At 42.0% G+C, this 17,144-nt stretch overlaps 1 protein-coding gene across 1 annotated transcript in view; it reads left to right on the top strand.

Moving 5' to 3' along the window:
• The window catches only part of chrna8 (cholinergic receptor, nicotinic, alpha 8), a 266,096-nt gene that overhangs the window by 9,608 nt on the left and 239,344 nt on the right, over positions 1-17,144 (top strand). The window lies entirely within an intron of this gene.

The raw sequence follows: 17,144 nt of genomic DNA, 5'->3' as shown, positions 1-17,144 counted from the left end.
CACCAAGAGCCCTCTGACGCCCTGTACTTCCTAGGGTCCTAACATTCATTATGTATTCTCTTGCCAAGTTAGTCCTCCCAAAATGTATCACCTCACACTTCTGAGGATTAAATTCCATTTGCCACTACTCTGCCCATCTTACCAGCCCATCTCTATCATCCTTTAATCTGAGGCTTTCCTCCTCACTATTTGCGATACCGCCAACTTACTGATCATGCCTCCTATATTCATGTCTAGATCATTAATGTACTCTATAAACAGTAAGGGTCCCAGCACTGATCCCTGTAGTACACCACTCGTCACAGGATTCCAATCACAAAAACAAAGTTGAGAGCATGAATAAAGACTGACAGCGAACATAAAAGAGAATCCCAATGTCTTCTTTATGCATATAAATAATAAAAGGGTGGCAAAAGAAAGCGTAGGGCTAATTAGGGATAAAAAAGGGACTTGCAAGTGAAGCCAGAAGCATAGCAGAGATATTAAATGAGTACTTTTTGCATTTGTCTTTACAAATGAAGAATTTGCTACCCAGGCTGAGATGAGAGACGAGGTAATTGGTACACTTGAATAATTTATAATTGAGAGGGAGGAGATGTTAGAAAGGCTATCTTTACTTAAAATAGATAAGGCCCCAGGACTGGGTGAGATACATCTAAGGGAATGAAGGAAGTGAGAGTAAAAATTGCAGAGGTAATAGTGATAATCTTGCAGTCTTCCTTTGACACAGAGGTGATGGCAAATAACTGGAGAATTGCGAATGTTATACCCTTGTTCAAAAACAGGTGCAAGGATAAAGCTGACAAGTACAGACCATTCAGTTCGACATCAGTGGTAGGGAAACTTCTGGAAACTATAGTTTGGGACAAAAATCTAGTCACTTAGTCAAGTGCAAGATAATTAAGGACATCCAGCATGGATTCATTAAGGGAAAATCGTGTTTGACTAACTTGCTGGAGTTTTTTGAGGAGGTTGCAGAGAAGGTTTATAAGAGCAATGCTGTTGATGCCGTGTATATGGGTTTTCAAAAGTTATTTGATACAGTGCCACACAACAGACTTGTGAGCAAAATTCTAGCTCATGGAATAAAAGGAAAGTAGGCACTTTGATAAGAAATTAGCTGAGTGACAGGAAACAGAGTAGTGATAAATGGTTGTTTTTCAGATTGGAGGAAGGTTCGTAGTGGAGTTCCCCATAGGTCTGTGTTGGGACCCTTGCTCTTCCTGATATATATTAATGACCTAGACAGTGGTGATTAAGGCATGATTTCAAAATCTGTAGATGATATGAAGATTGGAAACATGTGTGTGTGAAACAACTGTGATAGTCTTGAACTTCAAAAGGACATAGACATATTGGTGGATTGGCAGACAAGTGGCAGAGAAGTTCAATGCAGAGAAGTGTGAGGTAATTCTTTTTGGCCGGAGGAATATGAAGAGACAGTATAATATAAAGGGAGAAACTCTAAAGGATATGCAGGAACAGAGGGACCTCAGTATATACCGACATAGGTCATTGAAGGTAGCAGGGCATGGTGAGAGAGCAGTTAATAAAGCATATAGAATCTTAGGCTTTAATAACAGGAGCACTGAGCACAAGAGTAAGGAGATCATGTTGAACTTATATAGGACACGAGTTAGGCCTCATCCTGAGTACTGCATCACAGCAATCCAACCAGTGGCTCCAGAGTGGACCGACCGCATTCTGAGAAAAATCACTGTGACATCAGTGGATTACAGGTAGTTGATTAGTTGGTCAGTATTTTTCTCATTTAATTTTCAAAAACTTGGGTAAGTTTAGTATTTGTAAGATTTTATTAGTTGTAGCAAAGTTTACTAATAGCAGTAAAGCTTATTAGATTGGCTGGTGAATATTTTCTACTCATCTTAATTAGGGAATTTCATTTGGGTTAAGTAGAACATTTATTGAAATAATGAGAATATCAGCAGAGGCAGGATTAGAGATATTAATTAAAATTTAATCAGTGAAATAATTAATTGATTTTTATGTGACTTATCAGGGAGGGGGAAAGTTATCTGGATACTTTGTTCCAGGGGGTAGTCATGCCCCTTAGGATAGGGTCATCTGATTTGGTCCTTGGTCAAGGACAGGAGCGTGTGACTGAGAGTGAGGCAGATATGGGGATCGAGAAGATTAAAAATGGAGGAGCCTCAGCACTTGCAATTGTCCAACAGGTTCAGGTTCTTGCAGCCTGTGTGGATGAAAGTGAGGGCTGCAGAGTGGATCAGTAAACTGACCATGGGACTATGGTACAGGAAGCCATTTAAGCAAGGGGAGTTCATAGGAATGTAGTGATAGCAGGGGAGAGTATAGTCAGGGGGATAAGTTCTCTGCAGCCTAGAGCATGAGTGCAGAAGGCAGCCATGGTTCAAGACATCTGCTCTGGGCTGGAGATGAATTTGCAGTGGGAAGGAGCGGATCCAGTTGTCATGGTCCATGTAGGTACCAACAACATAGGTAGGACTAGGGAAAAGATTCTGCTTAGAGACCAAGAGCAGCTAGGGACTAAATTAAAAAGCAGAACTTCAAAGATATTCTCTTACCTGAGCATTGAACAAATTGGAGTAGGGTAAATAAGATTAGAGAGTTAAATGGATGGCTAAAACATTGGTGTTGGAGAAATGGGTTTTTATTCCTGGGGTACTGACACCAGTCTGGGTGAAAGTGTGTGCTGTACTGTTGGGATGGCCTTCACCTGATCTGTGCTGGGATTGGAGTTGTATAAGTAAGGTGGTAGAGAAGGCTTTAATCCAAATAGCGGGGTGAGGGATCATGTGAGGGAAGATGTGATAAATTAAAGGCAGAGGACAAGGCAAGAGAGCAAGGTCAGAGTTTGACATTTATGGTGAGCATACAATAATAGCCCAGAATTTGCTGGATCAAAGTACCTCATGGCATGCCCAATTAGACATGGCGCTACACCCTTCAACTCATAATTATTTTGCCTATAAATTGCTTGAAGTGTGAGCTGACAATGGTGCAATGAAGGCAATGGGACATCTGGGACCTTGGTGAATGATAGGACCACATGGTTATCTCCATAACTAATGAGAGTTAAGGATTGAAATAATAAACAGAGGAAGGACAGAGAAGGAAAGTGAATTAGAGGGGGTGAATTCAGTGTCATATCAGCTACAGAAAGGGAAATGATAAGGTGAAAAGAAAGATTGGGTTGAGAGGGAAATAAAAGACAAAGGCCAGAATTTTCTGGCCCCGTTGACATTCGGTGTTGTGGTGGACTGGGAGACAATATGGTGAGAAGGCTAAAAATCAGTTTTACACTGTCGTGAAACCAGTTTGTGATTGTCTGCTCCACCTGTCAATGGTGGGCCGCATTTCTCCACACTTCAGGAACATAACTTTGGTAGATTTGCATCTAATTATAAGCCCTGCTGACTGGAATCATTTCCCCATGTCAAATTTACCGCCCACATTGGCATGACTTCAGAACAGAGTGCTTCACGACTGCCTTTAAAAGGAAACCTGACGAGCTGGACTTCGAGGGAAACTCAGAAGTGAGTGCACACAACTTTGCGCAACACTTGCAAACATCGCCCATAAGACATTGCCAGGAAGATATAATAATGTTATTGGAATTTAGTGTGAAATAGTGGTATTTGTGTCTATATATATATATATATATATATATATAGGTGTGTGTGTGTGTGTGTGTGTGTGTGTATGAGTGACTTAGTTGCATTAAAGGCAGATGGTCTGAAGGCTTTGATGTAAACATGGTAAACATGGGGAAAGTTTAGAATGTAAGGTGTAAAAGAACATTTGCATTTTAAATAAACCAGCCTAGATTGTTTTCAAAGGAGGGGTGAAATGTATCACCTAGCCAGGTGAAGTTCAGAAACTGTATATTTATTTTTCATTTTTCCCTTAGATTACTGGTAAAATTAGTGCTATGAGAGATTTTTATGATCAGGGAGGTAAAGTCCAAAGACATAGTAAAACAATGGGAATTAGCATTCAAAGGGGAAAATATGTATAAAGTAGTGAAGGCTGTGTGACAGGGTAGGCATTTTAAGACCTAACAAGTGTGAAAAGACTTCAACATCCACACCTGAAGCTGCTGTCTACAAAGAATTGAAGTTAAGGAAACTCATTTTGAATTGAGTTGTTTAGGTTATCATGTTTCTTTGAATGGGTCTTTTAAAATCATCGTGTCTTACTGTTGCCTTAGCGGAGGTATATCTGAGAGTCAGATTAATTAGAGGATTTAAAAATTATTATAACAGTAATTTATAAACAAATGTATGTGCTTAAAATCATTTCTTTTATTAATACATGTTTAATCTAGCTCTGTAAAAACCTATAAGGCTCAGTGGTCTTGTTACTATTGAGTTCAAAGCCCACATCTCGAAAAATGCAAATTGAAAAAATTGTTGTGGCAGTTGTCTTAAGTTTCCCTCTGGGATTTGAACAATCAGTATTTACCATCGGCTGTGCCATAACATAGTTGAAGGTTCTTTGTGAGATATATTTGAAGTCCTTTGATTGGATTGGAGTTGGTGAATCTTAAGGTTATAAGTATGAGAAGTACATTCAATTCAGGAGTTGGTTTGAGGTCTTCTTGAAGTGGTGAGACTGCAGTTTGGCTTTGGCAATTGCTCAAACTCATCTGGGAGTTGACGTTCTAACTTTGGCTGGTTTCAAAAGGTAACTAAAATTAAGTTAATGGAATTGGCAGATAAATTGCAATTGGGGATACCTGCAGAAGTGAAGAAAGCAGATATAACTGAAGGTATAGCAGAGCATTTAAAGTTGGAAATGATATCTGGCGCTAGTGAGTCACAGCTGGAGGTAGTGAGACTTCAGTTAGAAATGAAGAGGCTTGAATTTGAACAAGCAAAGAAACTGAGAAAACTTGAAATGGAGGAAAACAAAAAGGAAAAAAGAATTGGAAATGTAAAAACTGGAACAAAGAGGCAGCAGAAAAAGAAAGGAAAAAGATATTATTTCAAAAAGAAAGGGAAATGTGAAAACTTGGGGCAGCATTTATCCTTTGTTGGGGGGGTTGTGCGGGGGCGGGTGCGGGTGTGGGCAGGCGGATTCCCAATCGGCACCCACAGTTGGGGGCATGCTGCCATTTTAAGTGGGCAGGCCAATTAAGGCCCACCTAGCGTGATGTCTGTCTGGAAGCGCTGTGCGCTCCTTGTGCAGGTGAGGGGGGATTCCCTGAGCAGGAAGTGCATTCTTTTGCACATGCGCGCAAAAGAGTGCACAGATCTCCCTGAGGCAAAGTGGAAAACTATATTAAAGGGAGAAAAAAATATTCCTGACGTCCCCTCATGTGACACTGTCACATGAGCAGGGACATGTCAATTACTTTTATGTAAAAATTTTATACACATTTTAAATCCCTCACAAAGCCTCATCCTGCCTGTGGATGGGGTTTCATGGTTTTTCTGAAGGCTGCCTGGCTTTTCGTCTGCCCGCCAACCTTAAGATTGAATGGGCAGCTCATTTAATCATTTTAATTAGCTTTTAACAGGCCTTAATTGGTCTTTGACAGTTCGGTGGCTGCCGAACTGACAACCTAAATGACACGCGGTCATGTCGGGACGCACGCCTGACGTCACCACTCGTCATTTTATGTGTTAGCAAATGGGCCTTGCCCCCTCCCCGCCCCCCCCGCTGATGGGAAAATGCTGCCCTTGATCTCCAGAGGAAAAAGTTAGCAATGGAATAGAGAATGAAGGGAAGAGACAGAGAATATCGGCTTAAAAAGCTAGATTTTTAAAAGGAGACATCAGATGTTGAGGAAAGTTCTGATGATGAAAAACCTTTAACCTAAAACTCAGTGGGGAGATTTTAAATTTGTACAAGCTCTTCCAAAGTTTGAGGAAAGAGGTGTTGAAACATTTTTTTTATTTTATTTGAGAACATAACTAAACAAATGTAATGACCACAGGAAAATTGGACATTGTTGTTACAATCCAGGTTGGTGGGTAGAGCACATGAGGTTCATGCTTCACTGTCAGAAGAAATGCCGGTGAACTATGATTTGGTAAAAAAAAGAAAGGTTATTTTGAGTGCATATGAGTTGGTTCCTGAGGCATATAGGCAGAAATTTCAGAATATGAGAAACAGCCTATGCAAACTTAATTGAGTTTGAAGGAGTAAAACAAAGTAATTTTGACCGGTGGATACAGGCATTAAAGATAGCAACAACATATGCAGCTCTTGGAGAAATAATTCTGTTGGAAGAATTTAAAGACTCAATTCCTTTGGTAGTGAGAACTCATGAGCAGGAACAGAGGTTCAAATGGTAAGACAAGCAGCAGAGATAGCTGATGATTATGAGTTAATTCATAGAGCTAAACCTGTTTTTCATCACCTTTTTAAATCAGAAAAGGATAGCAAGTGGGAAGGTGAAAGGAAGGTAGGTAGTCAGGGAAGAGAAGGAGTGGGTGGAAATGTGCAAGAAGTTTTTTTTTCGGAATAAAAAGGAAGGTGCTGAGGTAGAAGTGACATTTGAAAATTGAGGTATTTTCATTGTAATAAAGTTGGACATACAAAATCTGTATGTTGTAAATTGCAGGGAAAATATTTTGGAATTATAGGAGTGCAGAAAAGTACTGGAAGTAAAGATACTGTGGGTTCTGAGGTTCAGGCACTGGAAAAACCAATGGTTTGTGTGCAGGTAAAACAGGGAGAATCAGTGATAGTTAAAGAAATGGGAATGTGTTCACAATTTACTGAAGAGAATTGGGAGGAGCAGGTTGCAGAAATGTTTGAAGATTTTGTGTGTGAAGGGAAAATCTTTCCATTGTACAGGGTGGAGTAGCTAAAGATGCTACAATTTTAAGAGAAACAGGGCCTATCCTTAGCATTGTGGGATAGTGACATCTGTTGTTCAGAAGGAGTATTGCAGGAACAGGTGATAATAAGTGGGGTTCATGGAGATGCTAAACCTATTCCATTGTGGAAGGTAAATTTAAAGAGGAAGTGGAAAACAGATGAGGTGATTGTTGGAGTAGTGGAAAAATTGCCCATTGCAGGTGTTCAATTTATTCAGGGTAATTATATAGCTGGATCACAGATGTGGGTGATGCCTATGGTAGTTGAGCAGCCTGTAGAAGTGTTTTCAACAGAAGTGTTGCAGAGAGAGCATCCTGGATTTTTTTTCGAGATTGTGTGATAATGATATCACAGGCTCATAGGTTAAAATAAGAAGAACAGGAAGTTCAAAGGCAGGGAGAAGTGTGGAAATCCAATTAGCTGACAGGGTGTTTGATAAAGTTGTTCAGGAAGAAAGACTAGAATATAATTCAGCTGAAGTGTTTAACTCAAGGAGGTTAGTGTAGTTATAGAAAAATGATTTGCAGATAAAACTTTTATATCAGGCAGCTTACTCAGAAACAGAGGCACAATGTATTCCAGAATGTTATTACCTTAAAGGTAATGTTTTAATGAGAAAAATGGAGGCCTTATCATGCTTGATCAAATGAAAGCCGGAGGGTGGTGCATCATATTGAACTACCATTTGGATATAGAAACGTGATTCTGAGGATAGCCAATGAAATTCCAATGGGGGGACATGTAGGAATTAGAAAGACACAGGCAAACATACAAAAACATTTTTTTTGGTCTGGATTGCATTGGGATGTAGTCACATTCTGTAGAACATGTCAGGGCACATGCAGTGATTAAGCCGGCGATTAAGATGGTGAGGGAAGAAGCCATGTGGAATCAAAGAATCTTTACAGTGCAGAAGGAGGCCATTTGGCCCATTGCTTCTGCATTGGCTCACTGAAAGGGCATTCTACCGAATCCCAACCCTGTCTTATCCCCATTAACTTGCACATTCTTTCTTTTTGGATAGCAATCCAATTCCCTCTTCAATATCTCAATTCAACCTGCCTCTAGTACCCTTTGAAGAAGTTTGTTCCAGACTCCTATGACCGTCTGGTTTAAAAAAAGTTTCCTCACATCATTTTTACTCCTTTTGCCCACTATTTTGAATCTGTGCTCTCGAGCTCTTGATGTACCCTTGAATGGGAACAGTTTCTCACTATTTACCCTGTCCCTACCCCTCAGGTTCTTGAATACCTCTATCAAATCTCCTCTGGCCTTCTATTCTCCAAGGAAAACAGACCCAACCTCTCCAATCTTTCCTCATAGCTACAGTTGTTTAACCCCGAAATGATTCTTGTGAATCTCCTTTGTACTCTCTCCAATGCCTTCACATCCTTCCTCAAGTATGGTACCCAGAATTGGACACAGTATTTCTGATGAGGCCTAACTAGTTTCTTTGACAAGTTCAACATGAACTCCGTACTCTTGTATTCAATTAATAAAACCTAGGATACCATATGCTTTATTAACTGCTCTCTCAACATACCATGCCACCTTCAATGACTTATATACATATGCACTGAGGTCCCTTTGTTCCTGCACCACCTTTAGAGTTTATTTTATTTTATACTGCCTCTCCACATTCTTCCTGCCAAAATGAATCACCTCACTTTTCTGCATGCATCTACCATTTGTCTGCTCAATTGTCAAGAAGATATAATAATGAATAATAATGTTATTGGAAATTATTTTAAAATAGAGTTTAGTGGTGTCTGTGTTTATGCATGTGTGTGTGTGTTATTTGGATTAAAGCCAGCTGGTCTGGGGCTTTGATGTATAGAAGAGAAGTATGTTTGAAGTGTTAATTAGATAGACATGGGGAACTTTAGAACTTCAAGGGGGCAATTTGCATTTTTAAATAAACCATTCAAAAGAATGTGTGAAATATTACACCTAGCCAGAAGAAGCTAATAAAGAGCAAGCTTTTTCAGTCGGCGTGCGGGGGCAGGCCCAACACGCTGGCATGTAAAATGGCATGCGATGATATCGGGCATGTATCCTGATGTCATCACGCTGTCTCATGATGTTTCATTTGGCAGGCGCGTGCCAGAGTCAGCTGTGCGCTGGCCAATATTTAAAAGGCCTATTAAGGCCATTAAGGAAGTAATTAATGCAATTGTTAACGCTGCCCATCCAACCTTAAGCTGGGCAGGCAGGCAAAAAGGATAAGCAGCCTTCACATTTTTTAAAAAACCTCATCCACGAGCGGGATGAGGTTTCCTGAAGCTTTCATTAATTAAATAAATAATTTTTCCGAAATATCAAAACATGCCCCATCTCATGCAACACAGTCACATGAGGGGACATGTTTAATTAAATGTTTAATCCATTTATTTGATCATTTCAAAAGCCTTTCAATCTCCCTGAGGCAGCTTTGTGTCTCAGGGAGACTGAAGCGCTGTTTCGCATGCATATGTGCAAGATGCTGGCCTTGACTCTCCCTCCTCCCCCTGCCCGTACAGGTAGTGCTGAGCACTATGGCTCGCCCTTAATTGGCCCGCCAACGTAAAATGGCAGCACAGAGCCAATTGATGGTGGTGGGCAGCTCCACGACCACCCCCGCCCACTCCCGCCAAGCTGGCCCGCCGACAGAAAAATTCAGACCTATGGTTTTATTATTTTTCCAAAGCTTAATAGTAAAATTGGTGCTATGAAAGGGGTTTCATTGTTAGGAGAGGAAAAAAAAACCTTGTGATACAATGAAAATTTGCATTCAAATAGGAAAATATGTATAAAGGAAGAAAAGACTGTTGGTAAAAGAAGAGGAATTCTAAGATCTAAAACCTCCAGCCTTAAGCAGCTGTCTGGGAGAACCCAGCTGAAAGGAACTCATTTTGAATTTGACTGTCCAGGGTGTGCTCTGCCAGAGGCCTATTTAAATCTGCGTGTTTCACTGTTGCTTAACGGAAGTGTAACTGAGAGCCAGATTAATCAGGGGATATTTTAGAAGTTGTTATCATAGTAATTTGTAGACATATGTATGTGCTTACAATTTTTAAGTTAATAAATGTTTAATTTAGTTTTATAAAAACCTCTTGAGACTCAATGATCTTATTACTACTGAATTAAAAGCCTGCATCTTGAAACATATAAATTGCAAAAATGGGTTATGATGGTTGTTTAAGTTTCCCTTTGGGATTTGAATAACTAAGCCTTTACCATCGGCTGTGTCATAATACAATCCACCAATATGTCTATGTCCTTTTGAAGTTCAAGACTATGCTCATCACAGTTGACAACATTTCCGATCTTCATATCATCTGCAAATTTTGAAATCATGCACTGCAAACCACAGTCTAAGTCATTAATATATAACAAGAAGAGCAAGGGTCCCAACACTGATCCCTGTGGAACTCCACTACAAACCTTCCTCCAATGTGAAATGCATTTATCACTACTCTTTGGTTTCTGTCACTCAGCCAATTTCTTATCCAAGTGACTACTTTCTCTTTTATTCCAGGAGCTAGAATTTTGCTCACAAGTCTATTGTGTGGCACTGTTTCAAATGCCTTTTGAAAATCCATACACCGCATCAACAGTATTGCCCTTATCAACTTTCTCTGTTACTTCCTCAAAAGCTGCAGCAAGTTAAACATGATTTTCCCTTAATGAATCCATGCTGACTCCCCTTAATTACCCCGCATAGTCTAAGTGACTTCTAATTTTGTCCCAAACTATTGTTTCCAGAAGTTTCTCTACCACTGAAGTCAAACTGACTGGTGTGTAGTTGCCATTATTATCCTTGCACCCCTTTTTGAACAAGGGTGTAACATATGCAATTCTCCAGTCCTCCAGCACCACCTGTGTCTAAGGAAGACTGGAAGATTATCACGAGTGCCTCTGAAATTTCCACTCTCACCTCCCCCAGTACCCTTGGATGCATCTCATCCGATTCTGGTATCTTATCAATTTCAAGTAAAGATAGCCTTTCTAGTACCTCCTCCTTCTCAATTGTAAATTCCTCAAGCGTACCAGTTACCTCCCCTCTCACCTTGGCCGGGATAGCATCCCCTTCCTTTGTAATGTATGAGCACTCATTTAATACCTCCGTTACATCTCCTGCCTCCACATGTAAGTCTCCTCTTTTAACCCTAATTGTCCCTACCCTTTCTTTTGGGAGTGGAAGGCCTTGGAAATGCTCATCAAAATTGAGCATTCTTCAGTAGTTGAGACCATTCAGCAGCAACTCCATTGACAGGCTTGCTTTGGATCTCTGAAGCTTTTCTGCCCGCTTAAGCAAAGCAATAGCATGGAAGTGCCACCAAATGCTCCAGAACTTTTCACCCCTAGGGCACAGATTGCAAATTAATATGCATTTTAGGGGTCAGCAGAGCAATTGGCCTACTGGGCAAGTTGTACAATCCCCTTGCGAAAGGTGGCCATGGCGTAGTCACTAGTGAAGACTCTCACAGCCCCTTGCAATGTTGTTGTTAAGGTTTGGACCAGTATTCCTCATGGTTCAAGCTAACAGCGCAGCTTTGTGGCGGGGGCTAGGAGAATACCAGCGCCTAAGCTGAGAGCACAGCATGCAGTCCAATGGCTGAAGCTGCCACCAATCAGTCAAGTGGAGTGGGGAGGAGGTGGGAAAGGGTTTCAGACAGCCAAAGGGAGCACAACATGTTGGCCTTCCAAGTGGTGGAAGCACTCTCCTGCATGCATGAAGGGGCCTTCAGACTTAACCAAGAGAGGTCCTTAGTATACCTATGCTAACTGACGTGACTCTCTCTTTGATCCTGCAGGGAGAACATCAGGATCATGGAGCCTGGTGATTTAGCAGTATGCCTCATGGCTTACAGGGAGCAGGGAAGAAAAACAAGAGAGCGGCAGAGGTGCCTGGCTCGGTAAAGGGAGCAGCACCTCCCTCAAGGTGAAGGGGCTGCAGGGCCTGCTGCAGGATCCACAGTGGGCTGTCACTCATGGGCACCTCTCTAGACCCAGGGGTGATAGACAGTGCCAGCCATTCCTGCAGATGACCGAGAACCGTTGCCGCTGAAGACTGCACATGTCTAGGGAACTGGTCGGTCACATTTGCCACCTGCTGCAGGATTTGTCACCATGGGGACATGGAGGGCATCTACTGCCAGTGGCCGTGAAAGTGACTGCGGTGCTCAATTTTTACACCAGTGGGTCCTTCCAGGTTTCCACGAGAGTCCTGTCTGGGATATCACAAGCCTCCATGCACAAATGTATCCAGGATGTCACGGATACCATCTTTGTGAAAGCACAGTACTTTGTGCATTTTGTCCAGGATCAGGAAAACCAGGAAGCAAGAGCGCTGGGATTTATACAGATCTCAGGTTTTCCACAGGTACAGGGTGTCATCGACTCCACCCACATGGCACTTAGATCTCCATGGCAACAAGCAGCAACTATGTCAACTCACTGAATGTTCAGCTTGTGTGCGACTGCCACAAATGCATCCTATAGGCCTGCCCATAATTCCCAGGGAGCATCCAAGACTCCTACATCCATAACAGGTCTCAGAGAGGGACTTCCAGGGATCAGAAAGGCTAGAGGGTTGACTGCTCGGGGAGAAGGGCTACCCACAGAGGACATGGCTGATGACGCCTGTGCAGCGGCCTCAGACTGTACCATAGCAATGGTATAACGAGGCTTTTGCTGCGATCCCAACTTCAGTGGAGCAATAATTGGCACCTTGAAAATGAGGTTCCAGTGCCTTGACAGGTTTGGTGGAGCACTGTAGTACAGTCCCCAGAGGGTGCGTATCATTGTCACTTGCTACGTGCTCAAACCTGCTACAAACCAGTGCTGCATTTGGGGGGAAGACCTGGTTGCAGAGGAGATGGAGGAGCCTCATGTATCCTCCAATGAGGATGCGGATGATGATGATGAGGTCCTTGAAGGCGACGATGCCAAGGTTTCATTCGAATTCAAACTTGGAAAGTCAACTGGCCAAGTCATTGCCATAGGAAATGAATCAGGGAATGGCTGTTAGCCAAGCTTTTGTTTAGTTGAAAATGGACCTCTGTCTGCAAAAGCGAAGGTCCTGTTTGTGAATATTTGTGGCTTCTAGCATGCATAAGTGAGCAACACTGCGAGCCCAACTGATGATCTTAAATTGGTTTTCAATGTAATTCTTAGCACAATCAGTATGGTTTAGCAAATATTGTTGAATTACAGATTAATATCTCGTGTTGAACACTATCTTTTGTGTTTTGCAAGCATGGGCTGGTCAGGTACAGTCAATACTTTGCATTTAATTTTCTGTGGCGCGTTTAGTGGGCAATTAATAGACAAATAAATGCAGAAGCTTCATGAAGCTCATGGAGTGGTTGAGGGTGAAATGTTGTTTTTGCAAAGCTAATGGCAAACTGGTACAACACATCCAGCAACTTATGGTGATTCACAATTCATGGGTAGTCTCCTCGCTGCAAGCTGCTGGCCGATTTTAACATTAATAACAATAGGCATTGTTCTGGGGCCATTATTTTTCCAGCAAACTTTGGGCCCTTATGGAATTAAAATGGAAGATACTGGAAATATTCTGCAGGCCTGGCAACATGTGTAAAATGAGATGTGTTATCTGTTTCTCTTTCCACAGATGCTGCCAGACCTATTGGGTATTTCCAACATTTCCTTGTTTTTATTTCAGACTTTAAGCTTCCTCAGTATTTTACTTTGGTATCTGAGCAACTATGCTCTGTTCTAGTCCAAGAAAGAGTTGAAACTCTTTCTTGGACTCGAACTCAAGTTCTGTCGAAGGGTCATGAGGACTCGAAACGTCAACTCTTTTCTTCTCCGCCGATGCTGCCAAACCTGCTGAGTTTTTCCAGGTAATTCTGTTTTTGTTTTGGATTTCCAGCATCCGCAGTTTTTTTGTTTTTATGCTCTGTTCTATGTGTATATCAAATTCTGCTCAGATCCACTTTGCATTTATCTCGATTTGACTGTAATAGGAATTTTGGCAAATGACCAATATGCCTTTGAATGCTATTCGATTTACTTTAGTGCCCCATTACTTACCAAGAGTAGTCACTTAGATTCAAGATATTTGACATTTTCTCAAGGTGCCACAAGGTCAAGGTAAGTCACGCAATAGAAGAGTCCTGATGAATAATAGCTGAAATATTTCAGTAAGTATTAGTAGATCTGCTGCAGTCCTTTCACTGATATCCTGAGACTTGTGCCCAGATTTTCATCTCCTCCTGGATGCAAAAATTGGCTGGAAAAATGCAGAACCTAGTTGTTTTTTTCAGGGAAAAATAAATTTTCCTGTGACTTCCTGATTTTATGTGGCCTTTTCACAGATCAGGAAAGCCTTGGGGTGGATTTCTGTGGAGGAAGCGAGAAGGCTGGGTCAGGAAACTTCATGACTTGGCAGACCCTTCTCGTTTGTAAAGAGCCTCCGTCCGCCATACTTTCATTCTGCGAAAGGGGAGGAGGCAGGATGGTGTCAGGCCCACCATTTCCAGAGGCAGTATGGAGGCAGCCACAGAGGCATGCAAGTGCCGAGGTGGACCAGTTAGAAGGCACACCTCAGTTCCCTGGGACCTCAGCCCCTGAAACTCTATTAAGCCTCTATCCCTCACACCTCCTCACACCCTGACCCACCACCCCCATGCCCCTTCATACCTCGCGTGCTTCCTCCACCTCCCATACCACTTCCATACTCCTTCCATTGCTCCCATGTCCATTCCATTCCCCCCACATCCTCCATGCACACTCACTCACTCAGTATGCACTGTGTACAGTCCAATGAACCATATGACAACAATGGCAAGTGTTTGAAATTCCCATGAAAGAAACATACATTCAAAAATCTGCTTTGAAAAGGACTGCTACACTTCCAACCTTATAAAAGTGTCAATTCATAGTATCAATAACAGAAGCCTTACCCTACTTGACACCTTTTAATCTTGTCCAAATAAAAAAAGATAGGTTGGCATGGCATGGGTGGCATGGGAGGGTGGATGAGATGATGGAAATGGTTAGGCGTGGCAAAATCGCAGAGAAAATTATTTGATGTAACTTATTCAATTAGTTTGCATAATGTTAAAAGTGAAGAGTCACCAGATTTGAATGATAGGGTTTGAGAAAAGCTGTCAGTTGAATTGAAAGAATACGTCAGTATTGATTCCACAGATGAAGAAGATGATGATAGTCTATACACTCCAGGGTTTCTACTCAGTCTAACTACAATAGGCATGTCACCACACAAATGTGGACTCAAGGATGAAATGAAATGTCACTATCAATCTTAAATCCTGAACAAAGATTTTGTCGTGGAGCAAGATTGGTTGTTAGGAACCTGTTTTCTTTGATGATAGAAAGTGAAATTATGACGGACATTTTAAGGAAATAGAGGCTGGGATTTTCTGGCCCCATCGTGCCGGTGGATGAGGTTTCATGTTTTTTCTATTCCCCGCTGGGGCTCCTGGCCTGCCTGTCAACCTTATGGTTGGATGGGCAGATCCTTTATTTGTTTTAATGACCCTGTCAATGGCCATTGACAGGTCAGTGGACCCGCAGCTGATTTTGCTGCACCCCTGCCTTCCTGAAGATTTAAATGGGGCGGAATGACGTCAGGAGTTTCCCCCCGCCATCATTCCACATCATTTTGCACCTCGGTGAGCGGGCCTCGCCCCCTGCTCGTCGACGGCAAAATTCAGCCCCATGAGTTTGGAAGTTGCTGTCTAAGGAGCCTTGGTGAGTTTCTGCAGTGCATCTCGTAGATGGTATACACTTTAGGCTTTTATATTCTAGTATCATAAGCAAGTCACCAGGTCAGACTCTTGACAAAATTTGTGCTTATATTCCAAGCCTGGTTTTACACATAAGCAGATTTATGTAGCTTTTTCAGAGTGAGAAGTTTTGATTCTGTTAAGGTCTTTGGTGAAGGGATAAATGAAATCTTGTATTTTAAGAAATAGTGGCCTGTATTTTTAGGGTGGCACGGTCTTGTTTCCCGCCATCTGTAGAGTTCCCCGCCGACTCCAACAGCCCCATAGCCAATTAACATTCCAATGAATGTTAATTGGCTGCAGACAGGACTTCCGCCCCTCACTCTGGAGGAAGTTCCGCCTTAGAGAGCTGCCGGCCAATCTGACTGATCAACAGCTCTCCAGTCCCTGCAGGGACAGCTTTGCAGTGGAATGAAAGGAAGTTCAAAAGACTCCAGAGACTAAGTCCGGGAACCAGAGGCCCAGGTAAGTTCAGAGTATCCCAGGATGGGGAGGATAGGGAAGGCCTTGGGGTGTTGCAAGAGAGCAGTTGGTGTCTCAGGAGAGAGCCTGGGTGGGGGAGGGAGGTTTGGAGAGCAACAGACCTTAAGGGAGTGGGGGAATGCCCGACTTCAGAAGGGGGCTTCTGATGGAAATGTCCCCATCTTCCTCGTCCCCCCTCCCCCAACTTCCTGCATGTAACTTTGATGTATTTTGGGCTTCCTCCACAGAGGTTCAATCTTCCCACCAGCCTAAAAATTGAGGCCGGGCACGAAATAGCCCTTAAATCGTCATTAATTGGGGCAAGGGTGGGCTTCCAAACCTAGGCCTTGCCTACCCCTGCGTAAAATTGCTGTGTGGTCGAAAGGGGTGGAAGCCTGGAGGGAATTGCGTCCCATCAATTTCACACTCCTCCCCACCAACCCCACAAATGTTCTTTAGCTTTCAGCTATTTTCTCATGATTCCAATTTCAAACATCTGAAACTGCATAACTTCCACTCAGAATTATTGGATTTTAATCATTAGTTAATTTATCAGTAGAGCCAAATCTGGATTTAGATGCACATTTAAATATGTTCCTGAATGTGTTTTGACCATTGCCGATATCAATTGCTGCGCAAACCAAATCCCAGAAGGGAAGCTTGACCATACCTTTTTTTAAAATTCTGAAAATGAAAAGAAGATGTACTGCTCTCAGCAGCAAGAAGTTCAGTAACATTTTTGGGATTTTAAAAATTAAAAGTAAAATTTTTATTAACAATAGTAAAAGAAAAATTAACCACCCAAGATTACAGTTACAAAATTAAACTTAGTCTTAAAATGCATGCTCCCAAAAAGACACTCTACTTGGTCAGACCCACGAATAAACACCTTCCAGGCAACACTCCCATATAGATGTTTAACTATAAAAATTCAGTAAAATTACCCAAGGCAAACTGCTGTAGCTTTAATAAAGACATACCACTTGACCTGTAATTCTCTTCCACACTGCTGTGGAAACCCATGCTTCAGAAGAAAACTGCTTTTTGCAGCCCAAGACATTTCTAGCTTGACTGGATGGCTGATTTAAACTT

The sequence above is a fragment of the Carcharodon carcharias genome, chromosome 4 (assembly GCF_017639515.1).
Source record: "Carcharodon carcharias isolate sCarCar2 chromosome 4, sCarCar2.pri, whole genome shotgun sequence".
Lineage (NCBI taxonomy): Eukaryota > Metazoa > Chordata > Chondrichthyes > Lamniformes > Lamnidae > Carcharodon > Carcharodon carcharias.
The sequence above is the reverse complement of the archived record's forward strand: the minus strand, read 5'-3'. Positions and strand labels throughout refer to the sequence as shown.